The sequence below is a fragment of the Marmota marmota genome, unplaced genomic scaffold (genome assembly GCF_001458135.2).
Source record: "Marmota marmota marmota unplaced genomic scaffold, marMar, whole genome shotgun sequence".
In the NCBI taxonomy this organism is placed as follows: domain Eukaryota; kingdom Metazoa; phylum Chordata; class Mammalia; order Rodentia; family Sciuridae; genus Marmota; species Marmota marmota.
Window position 1 is genome coordinate 20,188,228 of NW_026000153.1, and position 10,176 is coordinate 20,198,403.

The 10,176-nt window shown below is 41.5% G+C and overlaps 1 long non-coding RNA gene across 3 annotated transcripts; it reads left to right on the forward strand.

Annotated features, from left to right (window-relative positions):
- The first annotated feature begins 6 nt into the window (after window positions 1–6).
- On the forward strand, window positions 7–6,978 carry LOC107146228. 3 transcript variants are annotated; one of them, XR_001504010.2, is made up of 3 exons: window positions 7–302; window positions 4,481–4,595; window positions 6,142–6,978. It is a non-coding gene; the product is annotated as an uncharacterized LOC107146228 (long non-coding RNA). The 3 variants fall into 3 exon arrangements; XR_007341741.1 differs by having other exon boundaries at window positions 4,486–4,595; XR_007341742.1 differs by having other exon boundaries at window positions 7–298; window positions 4,486–4,595.
- The last annotated feature ends 3,198 nt before the right edge of the window (window positions 6,979–10,176 follow it).

Consider the following 10,176-nt stretch of genomic DNA (forward strand, 5'->3'; position numbering starts at 1 on the left):
CGTGCGCCACGACGACGCGGCGCAGGTGTGACGTCACGGGCTGCGCCAGGCGGGAGGCTCGGTGAGAGTGGGCCTTGCTGGCCTCTGAGTAATCGGCCAGTTACCTCTGTGCCCTAGTGCTTGTGGCGCGTTCTCTTGTTAAACCTGAATAAAGTCCTTATCCCTTCGCCCTACGGGCACCTTCAGCTCCCGCCCCCACGTCCCGCTGCACTGTGGACGGGACGCAGCCCCGTTCTTGGAGCTCTACGGCAACCGGGCTGAAACGTACTTTGAAGCAGCCAGAAGTGGGGGCTGATGGGTCTGTGAGTCTTAAGAGGAGTCAGGACACGAGACTGAAGGACAAGCTGTGGTGGCCCGGGGGTTGGAGAAGAGCTTACCTAGCAGATGGGAAGGAGTACATAGGGACACAGAATCTGCGCTGGGAGCTGAGGACAGCTGGGGTGGGGGTGTTTGGGTCTGTGGAGTGACCGTAGGTGACATTGGAGGTTATGATAGCTCAAGGAAGGCCCTCTGTAGTGCACACCCAAGTCTAGAGATCTCATATGTGGTCAGATTCACAATTTGGAAAGATCGTGGGTAAAATATAGAAGGTAGTTGAATGACGTGAGATTTTTGAATCCATAGTTAAATAAACAAGCTCTTCTTGTCCATGCACTTACTAGTCATTTTAAAGGGTTAAGGAAATCAACCCTGCTAGGCTTTAATTTCATTATCAATAGATGTGAATAACTTTGATGCGACCTTTTGCTTTAAGGTGCAAAAAAGAATAAAAAGAGGCTCCATTTAAATAGTGTCAAAGAAATGTAGACAAAGAAAAAGAAGCATTGCAGTCTCTCATGGTCCTGATTTGAATCTAAGTGACATTGACCAGTTATTAATTTTCCCAAGCCAGAGTTTCCTCATCCTTAAATGTAGTTATTAGCAAATAATAATTGACAAAGGACTGTGACCAGAAGATATAAAGAACATTTAGAACTTACGAACAAGACGACACAGTATAAAAACATGGGCAAAATATTTTAACAGACACTTTGCCACTGAAGATATACAGTAGTTGATAAGAACAATGAAACAATGCTTGGCATCACTAATCCTTAGGGAAATGTAAATTAAAATCATAATTAAATATCACTAAACGATAGAGTGGCTAAAATTTAAAAAGACTGACAATCAAATGTTGGCAAAGATGTGGAGAAACTGGAATTCTCATACTGCTGGTGGGAATGTAAAGTGACATTTTTGGAAAACAGTTTAGTAGGTTGTTTTTTAATAATTTTAACTAGCACATAGTAGTCCCTATGTGTAGGGTACCATGTGATGTTTTGATACTTGGATACATTGTTTAGGCAGTTAATTATGAACATACTTGCCATAATGCCTAATTGTTCCACTGCTAAGTATTTACCCAGGGAAAATAAAAGTGTGTCCATAGAAAACATACTGTATGACTTTAAAAAATTAGAAAATAATGTATAAACATATATATATGTATGTATGTATATATATATATATATATATATACACACACACATACACACACACACACACACACACACCTAGTGGGGGTGGGCTGGTCTGAGATTCTCAAGCTGCTCTGCTAGACTGCTCTGCTAAAATGTGCTGCTTTGATGCATCTTTGGAATGTCAAATTTCTTTCTCCAGTTTATTCCTTCTTGGAAGCCTTATATAAGAATATGTACATGTATATATGTGTGTATGTGTGTGTGTGTGTGTGTGTGTGTGTGTATGGAAGCAAATAAGTAGTGGCCTGGGCATAGAGGGAGGGATAGATTGGACGGGGACATCAGGGAACTTTCAGGGTGGAAGTTTTATTTTGTGGTAGTAGTTTCACAGATGTGCCAAAAAGTCACTGATATATACAGCTTATTTTAGATTATACGTCTATAAAGTAGTTACTGGTTTTGGAAAAGAAAAAATTAAAGAGGATATTCAGGAGATCTATATTTAAGAAAATACCTTGTAGGATTGTCAGACATAATCCTTGAAAAATGTTTAGCATAATACCTAAATTATAGTGAGTACTTAATAAGTGGACCCAGGAGTGAGTTCAGAAAAGGGTAATAAGTATGGAGATCAGGTTGAGATCCTCCAGCAGACAGGGTGGGTTTAATGTCAAGCTTCTAGGAGAAGGAGAGTCAAATTTGGGTCTTGGGCATATCTACCCTTGGAGAGGATTTTAACATTTCAAATTCTTAGGGAAGGAATGCAATGTCAAGTATCACTAGACATTCATGAAAGATACGCACCCATCTCCTGTAACTTGCTAACCAAACCACTTTCTGATTTCTGATTTCCCTGTGTCAGAGACCCCAACATTCAGTTCAAGCAAATGACTCTACCTTTCTGTTCATTTTTTTAAAAATATTTTTTAAGTTGTTAATGGACCTTTATTTTATTTATTTATATGTGGTGCTGAGAATCGAACGCAATGCCTCACATGTGCTAGGCAAGCACTCTACAACTGAGCCACAACCCCAGCCTATCAGTTTGGTTTTAATGAGTCAGTTCTATTTAGTGAGTCAGATCTGTTGTGTTTTTTTTTTTTTTTTTGAAATTTTATTCTTTGATAAAAGCCTAGCATTTTCTCCCCTTTCAGATATTTAATAATCACATTTTTGAGACTTTTTTAAAAATATATTTTTTAGTTGTATATGGATGCAGTATCTTTATTTTGTTGATTTACTTTTATGTGGTGCTGAGAATCAAACCCAGTACCTCACACCTGGGAGGCAAGCGTTTTACTGCTGAGCCACACCCCAGCCACTAAGAGACTTTTTAAAATATATATTTATTTTTTTAATGTGGTGCTGATGATCAAACTCAGTGCCTCACGGATGCGAGGCAAGCACTCAACTGCTGAGCTACAGCCCCAGTCCCACATTTTTGAGACGTTTTATGATTTTATTTTGAATATATGTAATTATAGTTTTATATTTAACTCCAGTTCATCTGGGATACATTTTGATGTGTAGCACGAAGTGAAGAATCTAAAAAATTTCCTTCAAATGAGTAACCAATTGTCCTAGTACTATTTATTGAATAATCCTTCAAGGATGGATCTCAACAGGTGGAGATAGGGGTATGCTATTTTGGGCAGAGGGAACATATGTCCCCAGATGGTGAGAATATGATTTGGCTGGAGCCCAGGGTCTGTGAGGAATGGATGGTGAACAATGGAACTGGAGGTAGCTGGACCTGGGCTGATAGAGGCCCTTGACTTTGCAAGCAGGGAGTTTGGGCTTGGTTAAGAGTGACTGGGTGGGGGAGACACACCATAACTATATAAATAGGAGCATGGTACATTCGGGTATGTGCTTTGGGGACATGATGCATGGTAGAAGATAGCATGAGTGGGAAGGAGTGGGACCAATGATGGGCCCATGGTTAAGAGGAAATGACTGCTATGAACCAGGCTAGCAAGGACTAGCCATGGCTGGGCAGGAGGGTCAGGATTGAAAAACAACATGGGGCCACCAGAGAGGAGTGGAGGAATATTTTGAGGCAAATTCTTGAGTGAGTAGAGACAGGGGCTGACCTTAGCAGACAATGATGTTCAAGAGCAAGAGTTCTTTGGATAAAGGTCATATCCAGTACTGAGCTGAGACTTCTAGAGGCTCCCAGTGCTACAGATGTTAGGTACTTCTCAGTATAATTCACAATAATGGAGCACAATAGAATGTGCTGCTTTGATGCATCTTTGGAATGTCAAATTTCTTTCTTCATTTTATTCCTTCTTGACAGCTGTAAGCTCCTGCTTTTTAATAAATTGAGCATGAGTGAGAATGAGTAAATTGAATAAATTTACTTATTTAGTTAAACTCAAGAGGCTGACTGGCTGACTGTGGGAAGATGTCCTTATGACTCTGGGACTCAGGTGGAGTCCAGTACAGGGGTGTGTGACAGAGATGCAGATTGAGGTGCTGTCACCAGATAGGTGGATTGTATATCAGACTTTTGGAGGTTGTGTAGAGAATTTAGGGACAGGTGAACTGGATGAGGAGAGAGAAAGAATAATTGGAGGTCACATGTGTTAGTTCATTCTGAGCTGCACATGGGCTTCCTGCATGTCTTGGAAACCCACCACAAATCACACAGCTCTTAGGAGATAGATCATAGACTGAATCTCAAGTTCCCCCTTCCAAATATTGTGTTCTTGATGCTTCCACTTTGGGAATCGGGGAGGTGGTTGAAGCCAAATGGCAAAGCACTCACAAGCAAATGTGTGAGCAGGAAGTGTGGATGGAGGAACCATCCTGTGATAGGCCAGAAAAGGATGGGAATGTGTGAAGGAAAGCAAGATGGAAGCTGTTCTATTCCAAAGAGAGTGAAGTTACTCCCAGACTGAAGAGGTATGGGTCTTGACAGAGCCCTTAAGTGAGGCCTGGAGCAGGTGCAGGAGACGGGCACATGGGAAAGGGATGGAGGCCTGAAAAGTAAGAAGCATTATCTTCCTTCTGAGACCAGGAACAGAAGAAGAGACCCAAGAGCCTCTGGTGGAAGGGAGGGAAATTGGAGCAGTTGATTCCGAAAGTGCCCAAGAGTGAGGCCAGCATGTGAGCATCTCCAATTTACAGGTGAGGTAATTCAGTCCCAGGGGACTGGGCAGCAAAGTTCTGGTTCTGTAACATGTACACCCTCTAAGGGAGTAGTTCAGGTTGAACAGGGCATTACAGCCATACTTAAAGACTCCCAGACCAGGCCCCCCACACTACACATGAGGGCCTTCCTTCTGAGGAGGAAGCAAGAAAGACCCAAAACCTGAGGCTGGAGGCTGGACTGGACTAGGAGCCCTGCTGAGCAACCCTAGCAAGCCAAGACTGGGGTAGAAGCAGGGTGTCCTTGATTCACACACCATGAGGAGTGTAGAGGCTGGGCTTAGGACAGCAGATGGAAGTGGATCTTGCCAGGGCTGAGAGATGGTAAGGGGGCAGGGGATGCCAGGGCCTGGGGATGGTGACCTCAGATGACCAGCCTTGGCAGGGCCAAGCTGTGGCATTGGAGGGAGCTGAACCAGAAGAATGAGGGAGGGTTCACATATTGTGGGAAAGGCATGCCTTTTGCATTTTTTGCCTCTTAAACTTGAAATTTAAATTTAAAGAACAGTTGCAAGAGTAGGCCTCTTCAAGCCAGGCACAGTGACACATGCCTCTTATCCCAGCTACTTGGGAGCATCCTCTGCTTAAGCAAGGCCATCCTGGGCAAATTAGTAAGGCCCTGTCTCAAAATAAAAAATTCAAAAAGGATTGAGGATATAGTTCAGTGGTAGAACATAGAACATCCCTGGATTCAATTCCTGGTTCAAAAAATAAAGAAATAAAAAACTTTCCCAAAATTCTCCCAAATGTTAACATGTCACCTTATTTGCTTTAGCATTCTGTCTCTCTTGCCTTTCTTTGTGTCTGCCTATGCCATCTGATTTTCCCTTCCTGTGTCTCTCTCCATCTCTGGCTCAATGTCTCTGTCTATACTTATATTTCCTTCTGAACCATTTGAGAGTAAACTGAAGACTATGACACTTCTTTACCCTTAAACACTTTGGTATCTATTTCCCAAAACAAGGACCTTCTCTTACTGCACTGGAGCAGCATTATCAAAATCAAGAAAGTAGCACAGGCAGTGTGCTGTTATCTAATCTGTGTACTTTGTTCATTTTGTGCCCAAATGTCCTGACTGCATCCTCTGCAACCTGGAAGAATCCCACAGCATTAGCTGCTACATCTCCTTCTCTCTACTTTGGAATCAACCCTAGGTCTCTGTTCATCTGCATCAGTCACATTTGGAAGAGTGAAGACTGGTATTTTGTAGATCACCTCTCTGGATCTGGAGATGCTTCTTGACAACCCTCTGGAACTGTCTGCCACTCTAGATGTTCCAGTCCCCCCACTGCAAGCAAAGGCTGCTCATATGCCAACCCAGCCTGTGCCTGAAGCCAGGGGAAGATGGGGATAGATGGTTTTTGAAGTTTCAGAGTCAGGGGCTGGCAAAGGGGCCTGGGGACCTGCAAAAGGGTTTCATGACCAAACATAGTGAAAACTACATCTACTCCAGGCCCTCCTGTTTTGAGTTGTCCTGTTTTGGAAGCTGTGGGTTTTATGGTCTTTTCTGTTCTTTCCCATTCAGGATGAAACCAGACTGGAGGGAATTAGGAAGGTGACAGCTTACAGGCAACCAGTGTGGCAGGCCACCAGTCTGGCAGAGTTGCTTGAGACTCCCAGACCAGCCCCACCACACTACACATGCATGGCAACTTCACACTTCTGGACCAAATATCCCATTGAGGACTCCAATGACATCTTAGATTTGTATGGCTGAAAGCAAGTTTGTGCTTCTTCCACAGTTAAGAGATTGCCTCATCTTGGCTCTGGACGGAAGGCTGCACCTGCTGTTTATTTGGGGAATTTTTGTCTTCTGTGAGGTGGAAAATCAATTCCTTGCATGACTGTTAGGTTCTCGAGAGAACTGTTTCTCAGCCTCAAGGCTTAGCAGTCACACTCTGTCACCCCCAACCCACAATTTACAATTCTCTGAGCACCCCAGAGGTGGAAAGGCCATTTTAAGTATGACTGTAATGCCCTGTTCAACCTGAACTACTCCTTTGGAGAATGTACATGTTACAGAACCAGAATCTTGGAATGTACCTGATCCCCTGTTGCCTAGGCCCCTGGGATTGAATTAACTCATGTCTGTGGATCACGCCCCCTTCTCACCTGTAAATTGAAGATGCTCACATGCGGCTCAGAGAGCTCCTCTGAACTGTTGGGAATACATATGCAAATGGCTTGGTGGATGTGGATCTGTACTCAGAGACATTGCTGTTATTGTTGATATTATTCATAAAGGTGGCTGAAAACCTCCACAAATCTCCTGGCTGACTCCATATTCTAGAAAGATCCTACTAACTTCAGCTAATGTTGAGTTACAAGAACATACAGATAAAACACTGATGTATTTTTGTCATTCTGTGGGAAGTATCTTTGTTGGACAAGAGAGTTGAAACTTCCAAATTTGAAGAGAATATCAGAATATTAGACAGGAAAAGGTCAAAACTAGGGTCTTTGGGGTTTGAACTCCCCCCTGCAAATTATACCCTGAAACAGGAGGGGAAAGATTGACACACAGGACCTCTCATAGGGTGACCTTTCCTCTCGTGGGCTCCCTCAGCCAACAGCTGAGTGTGCAGAGCCTCCTCCTAGACTCCAGCTGCCCAGCCCCAGCTGGAGCCAGCTGTTGTGCCAACAAAGCCTCCAGTTAGGACTCTTGCCCCAGCTGCTGTGGGGAACAGGTTTGCCCTTTCAAAGCGCCCCATAGGTCACTTGTGGTCTTTCTATGGAGCCAGCCAAGAGCCCATCTGTTCTGGTTTCTCACTCACCCAGAAAATCCCAGTACTCCCCCACACCCACCAGCACCCTCCCCCCACTTCCCAGGGATTCTATTTCTGCCTCCCCTGAACCTTCCAGAAGGGCCTTCTGGCTCAGAACCGGCCCCTGCCTGGTTACTCCGTCTGCCCTTCTGCCTGATTAGAGCAAGGGTCTCACATAGGCTGGATGATGCCCAAGTCTGCACTGAGCACAAAGCAAGGCCATGTGATGAAGGAGGATATTTCTGTGGGCTATTAATGATGATGGCTCCAACAATATTCACAGCCTTTAAAATATCTTTATCTAAAGGAAGTTACAAATATAGAAAGAGGAAAGATTAGACAAACCCTGTGGATTGAAATCAGAGATGTTGGTATGAACTTGTGATTGTATTACACGCATGTACACACACATGCAGATAATATTGAAACACACATATGTTCATATTCATACACATGCAAATATAGAAATATATATTCACATACTTAGAGACATATATATACACAGATATAGAAATTCATAAACATATATACACAAATGCAGATAGATGTAAAAATACACATTCACACAAATGCTGGTAGATAGATATCAAAATAAATAATATGTGCACATGCAGATAAAGAAATATACATATATACCTGCAGATAAATTTAGATATAAACACAGATGGGCATAGATATGAGCATATTTTTTCCTGTACTGGATATTAAATCCAGGGATGCTGTACCACTGAGCTACATTCCAAGCACTTTTTATTTTTTATTTTTAATACAGGGTCTCGTTGAGTTTTGTAATCCTCCTGCCTCAGCCTCCTAAGTTGCTGGAATTATTGGTGTGCACAAACATGTCCAGTGAATGTGTGTGTATGTATAGATATATATTTCCTAGAAGCATGATGCCCAATGGAAATGAGCACAACCAGAACCCCGATCTTTGTTTCTTAATACTATTCTCTATTGAAAGGAGCCAGACCTCATTGGAGAAATGGTTGATTACAGGACTGGAAGAGAAGAAAGTACAAGTTAAACTTGGACTATTGATTTCAGAAAGTAAGCACTCAAAAAGTGGACATGTTAGAAGGATACTCATATTAACTAAATATGAGACAATTTAATAATTAAATAAATGGTGATAGTAACAGATTATCAGCCACAGAATAAGAATCCATGTATGCATGCAGGTATAATAAATGAGAGCCAGAAAGGCTCTTCCTTATAGTGAAACACAGTGATAAATATAGAAAGAGTGATGGAATTTGAAACCAGTGGGTGGAAGTTTGCTGAGTAAAGTGGATGTGTACATAGTTTCAAAGTATCTCCCCGTAAATACTTATTAATTACATGGGAAAAATAGCAACTCAGTAAACATGACTGTGATCACAGTTAACATCAGCAAAAGTGGGACAATGGACATCATGAGGTGCCTGATATAATACAGAGAAAGAATCAGCCTCAGGTCTGTAGTATTCCTATAAAAAAATACAAGCCAAGGGGCTGGGGCTGGGTCAGCAGTAGAGTGTTTGCCTAGCACAGGCAAGGATAAGTGCTGGGTTTGATCCTCAGCACCATATGATAATAAATAAATAAATAAAGGTATTATGCAAGCCAAAATGGAGGAACTGTGATGGGGCAAAGGGGAGGGAAAGGATGGGAGAGGGTATGGGGATAGGAAAGATGGTGGAATGAGATGGACATCATTACTCTAGGTACATGTATGGCTGCACATATGGTGCAATGCTACATCATGTACAACCAGAGAAATAAAAAGTTGTGCTGCAGTCGTGTACAGTGAATCAAAATGCATTCTGCCGGGGGTGGGGGGGCTGGGGTTGTGACTCAGAGGTAGAACACTTGCCTAGTATGCATGAAGCACTGGGTTCGATCCTCAGCATAATACCTTTATAAAAATAAAGGTATTATGTCCACCCACAACTAAAAAGTTTTAAAAAAAGTTTATTTTTTTATTTTATTATTTATTTATTTTATTATTTATATATTTTTATTTATATATATTTATATATTTTATTATTTATTTATTTTATTATTTATTCTAATTAGGTATATATGACAGCATTCTGCTGTCATATATACCTAATAGAATAAATAAATAAATAAGATGCTTTTTAAAATTTTTCTATTTATTTTAATTAGTTATAATGACAGTAGAATGCATTTATGCACTTTGATATATCATACATAGATGGAATATAATTTTATTTTTCTGAGTGTACATGTTGCAGAATCATATTGGTCATGTACTCACATATATACATACAGTAAGAATGTCTGTTTTTTCTACTTTCTTTCCTATCCCCACATCCTCTCCCTTCCCCTCCCATAACTTCCCTCTACCTAATCTAAGGTAACGCTATTCTTCCCTAGTGCCCCCTGTCTTATTGTGAATTAGCATCCACATATTAGAGAAAATATTTGGCCTTTGGTTTTTTGGGATTGGCTTATTTTGCTTAGCATGATATTCTCCAACTTCAACCATTTACTGGAAAATGCCATAATTTCATTCTTCTTTAAAGCTGAGTAATATTCCATTGAGTATATATACCACATTTTCTTTATCCATTCATCTATTGAGAGATACCTAGGTTGGTTTCATAATCTAGCTACTGTGAATTGAGCTGCTATAAACATTGATGTGGCTGCATCACTATAGTATGCTGATTTTAAGTCCTTTAGGTATAAATCAAGAAGTGGGATAGCTGGTTCAAATGGTGATTCCATTCCCAGTTTTCTGAGGAATCTTCATACTGCTTTTCATATTGGTTGCACCAAACTGCAGTCCC